The sequence below is a fragment of the Microcebus murinus genome, chromosome 12 (genome assembly GCF_040939455.1).
Source record: "Microcebus murinus isolate Inina chromosome 12, M.murinus_Inina_mat1.0, whole genome shotgun sequence".
NCBI lineage: Eukaryota > Metazoa > Chordata > Mammalia > Primates > Cheirogaleidae > Microcebus > Microcebus murinus.
This window is the reverse complement of record NC_134115.1, coordinates 28,994,565-28,998,742: the sequence shown is the minus strand read 5'-3', so window position 1 is coordinate 28,998,742 and position 4,178 is coordinate 28,994,565. Positions and strand designations below refer to the sequence as shown.

Genomic DNA, 4,178 nt, shown 5'->3' with positions numbered 1-4,178 from the left:
AAACCTAATTACCTCCCCAAAGCCCCACCTCCAAATACCATCACGTGGGGGTTTAAAGCCTCCATATGTGAATTTTGAGGGGGACACAAACGTTCAGTCCTTAACAACCCAGGCCAATAAATATTTGCTGAGTAAATAATAATCCTGACAAGCACTTTGATAGCACTTTGTTTTTTTTTTTGTTTGTTTGTTTTTTTCTTTTATTATCCAGTCCCCATGGGGACCGTCAAAAATTGCCAATGCCGACTATATTGCAAGTCGTCATGGCGGGGTATTGGGAAAAGTTTTCAATTAGCAATAATCGCGCCTCGGATAAACCTCATTGGCTACGATACTGCCACTGCGCAAAGCTTTGATAGCACTTTGGATGGGCCACAACCTAAGTGTCCTGCATATATTCATTAGTCTTACAAGGTAGGTGCTATTATTATTTCCTGTTTACAGATGAGGAAACCCAGGCCCCAGGGGGTTAAATGATTTGCCCAAGGTCGAACATCTAATTAAGAGTGAAGCTTAGATTCAAAGCCAGGCAGTCTGGTTATAGAGTATAAGGTCTTCACCTTGCAGCCTCTTAATTTGGAAGTAAACTCTAATATTATTGGGCATCTATCATTTGCTAGTTCCTGAGCAAGAAGAGGTGTTAGAGATACAAGGAGCACTGTGACATCATGCTTACCTTTGAGGCCATCTCAGAATGCTCAAGGAGACATCATTTTTGGATGTCCATTAAAATTTATTAAGAACACCAAGAAACTTTGACCTTTCTCTTGTAACTTGTGGTCCATAGAACCATTGGCAGAGGGAAGCGTTTTGCTATTTCAAATGCATCTGGTGGCTGAACCTCTCACCAAAAATATGGTTTTTAGGGATAGTGGGCTGATGCATCAAATTAAAATGTACTATTTATTTTTGATAGGGTGTATAATATAACAAAGAAAACTTCAATGATGGTAACAGGTGTCCTAAAATTTATAATGTTATCGTAATACAATTGAGAACATATAAAACCTAAAACCATTTATGTAGAAAAGAGGTTTTTTTTAACTAAAAATAAGTATAGATACCGTGTTTCCTCAAAAATAAGACAGGGTCTTATATTTATTTTTCATCAAGAAGACACCCTAGGGCTTGTTTTCAGGGGATGTGTTATTTTCCCCTCAAAGCCTCAGCTTGCAGCATGCACAGGATGGCCGGGACTTGATGGGGAGCCGACCTTGTTGGTGGGGCTGCCCGCACCTTTCTGGTCACCTCTGGGATAGAGGTGTCATGATGGGGCAGATGAAGAAGGGCTGCTCGACTTCTTTACCGCTCCTCCTCGGTGAAATGCATGGGTTGTGCAGAAACGCTGTGTAGCCACGCCCATCACTAGGTCTTATCGTCTTATTTTCGGGGTAGGGCTTATATTGCACAAACGCTTAGAAATCCTGACAGGGCTTATTTTATGGGTAGGTCTTATTTTCGGGGAAACATGGTACTTTGGAAATATTTTGTGGGAAAATTTAAAACAACGACTTAAGGATCTTTGGTGGGCCGGTTGCGGTGGCTCCCGCCTGTAATCCTAGCACTTTGGGAAACCGAGGCTAATGGATCATTTGAGCTCAGGAGTTCGAGACCGGCCTGAGCAAGAGCAAGACCCCATCTCTACCAAAAATAGAAAAAAATTAGCCGGGCATGGTGGCGCATGCCTGTAGTCCCAGCGACTCAGGAGGCTGCGGCAAAAGGATTGCTTGAGCCCAGGAGTTTGAGGTTGCTATGAGCTAGGCTGATGCCCGACACTCTATCCGGGGCAACAGAGTGGGACTCTGTCTCAAAAAAATAAAAAAGAAAAAGAAAGATCTTACGGTGTTTCAGGATCGTGACTGGGGGTCGTGTGGAAACTCAGTGAACCCAGGAAGTAGCTTCCATTTCTTGGATGGGGGTGTCCAGGGCAAAACCCAGCCCATGAGGGGGAGGATGAGGAGGACAGTGACCCCTTGGTGGGAAGCAGGCTTGGTGATGGTGGGGTGTGTCAGCAGGAGCAACAAGGATAGTGTGTGTCCAGCTGACTCTCAACACTTCTCCCCTGGTGTAGTCCCGACCAAGTTCCCAATTCTGATGTGAGGAAGAATCTGCTCCTTTCCTAAAACTGAGCAGAGGTGACGGACAGCCCTTCCACCAACCCGGTGAACAGCCCCGCCTTGCTTTGCTTACCCCAGCTCCTGCCATCGCTGTGAGTTGTGTGCGATGCCTCACCGCTCATGTGCTCCCGGGCAAGACAACTGCCTGGATCCTACCACCACTCTAGGCTCTAGCAGAAACAGCATGAGCACAATTTCCCCCAATGGGAATAGGAGCAGTTTCTCCTCACATAAGAAGTTGAAAGTGTTTTATTTCTTAGAAATGAGAGTACTTGAGGAATCCATGAATTATTATATAGGCAAGTTATTTGGGAGGGGCAGTCGATTAAGTGGTTTTTGTTTGTTTTTGTTTTTGTTGAGAGCCCAGATCTTGCTACATTGTCCAGGCTGGAGTGCACTGGCTATTCACAGGCACGATCGATCTTAGTGCACTGCAGCCTTGAACTCTTGGCCTCCAGTGATCTTCCTGCCTCAGCCTCCCGAGTAGTTGGGACTACAGACATGTGCCATTGCCCCTAGCTTAATTAAATGATTTTAGTTAATTATTCAGTAGCAGAGGGTAAAAATCCGGGAGGGAAGGAAGGAAGCAAGGGAAGGAGGGAAGATATCTACTCAATGCATATACATTATGACAGTATTTAAAATGACGCCTGCGTTGTGTGTGGTCTCAGTCTAGTTCTACAGATGTTGAAACAGAGGTTTAGAAGGGTCATGTAACTTGTTCAAGATCACCGGGTGTTAAACAGTAGAGGTGGGATTCAAATCAAGTCTTCTCCTTTAAACACAGCTCTTTTCCCCTGTGTCATGGGGTTGGTGTGACTGGGGACCCATGGGAATGGGTGAGGATGTCTTCAAGGTCTCATGGCAGGCAAACCAGGATGTGAATGCACAGAAGCAGGAAAAGGCAAGAGACGCTGCAGCTAGGGGCGGGGCAGATGAGCTGTTTCCAATGCATGTTGGGCTGGGTGGGTGGACAGGATTGCAATTACACATTTGGTGACATCCCGTTGAAGGTCACAGTTTAAACCCAGTAGTGAGTATGTTCTGAGGATGACTCTGAAGAGCGAAGTCTAGTTTGGGCTAAGCGGGGTGAGTCTAGAAGAGCCATAGCTAATCTTTTTTTTAACTCCTTGGTAATTTCTTTTACTCATGTAGTCCACTTTTCTTACAGTGCTTTAGTGCTGCAATCCGCAACTTCCGGGCCATGCATCACTACCGGTCCATGGTCTGTTAGGAACCGGGCTGCACTGCAGGAGGTGAGCGGCAGGCAAGTGAGCGAAGCTTCATCTGTATTTACAGCCGCTCCCCACTGCGTGCGTCACTGCCTGAGCTCCGGCTCCTGTTGGATCAGTGGTGGCATTAGATTCTCATAGGAGCAAGAACCCTACTGTAAACTGTGCACGCAAGAGATCTGGGTTGCACACTCCTTATGAGAATTTGTCCGAAACTATCCCCATCCTTCCCATACCCCATCCATAGAAAAATTGTCTGCCATAAAACTGGTCCCTGGTGCCAAAAAGGTTGGGGACCACTGTTTCAGTGGGTCATCTAAGTAGCAAGTATGTAAAAGAATATATATGGAGATATGAAGGAGGGGAGAAATGAAATGCTAATATAAAGTGAAATGGTTTGTTTGTAGTAGAGCTAGAAAAGCAAAAATAGCTGTTTCCTGGACTCTTTTAGCTAAGGCTTTTTCCAGCTCTCTGAAAAGCAGACCACACCCTACGAAATAGCCTGTGGAGGGCATTAGTTCATTTCCATTTTTATACTTTTAAAGCACAGTAACAGTTAAAATACCCACCAAAGAGGGTGTCCACTGTTTTCCTCCAGAAGAAATAAAGTAGAAATAATTAGTTCCAAGGAAATGTCAGTTTGATCTGTGGATTTTTATGTTCAGTTTTAATCATCCAGAAATAGAACTTGATTGAATATCTTGACTTAAAAGTTTTTTTTAGATCATATATTTTTTAAAAAGTTTTTAAATAGATAAGTGATTTTTAATTGATAGTTATCATTGTAAAGAATTGCTAGAACTCTAAGAGAATTAACCAAATAAATGCA

General features: G+C 44.1%; 1 non-coding gene across 1 annotated transcript; it reads right to left on the bottom strand.

The window, feature by feature from the left end:
- Positions 1 to 211: 211 nt before the first annotated feature.
- Positions 212 to 352, bottom strand: LOC142874622 (U4 spliceosomal RNA). Its single transcript, XR_012922285.1, has one exon. It is a non-coding gene; the product is annotated as a U4 spliceosomal RNA (small nuclear RNA).
- Between the last annotated feature and the right edge of the window lie 3,826 nt (positions 353 to 4,178).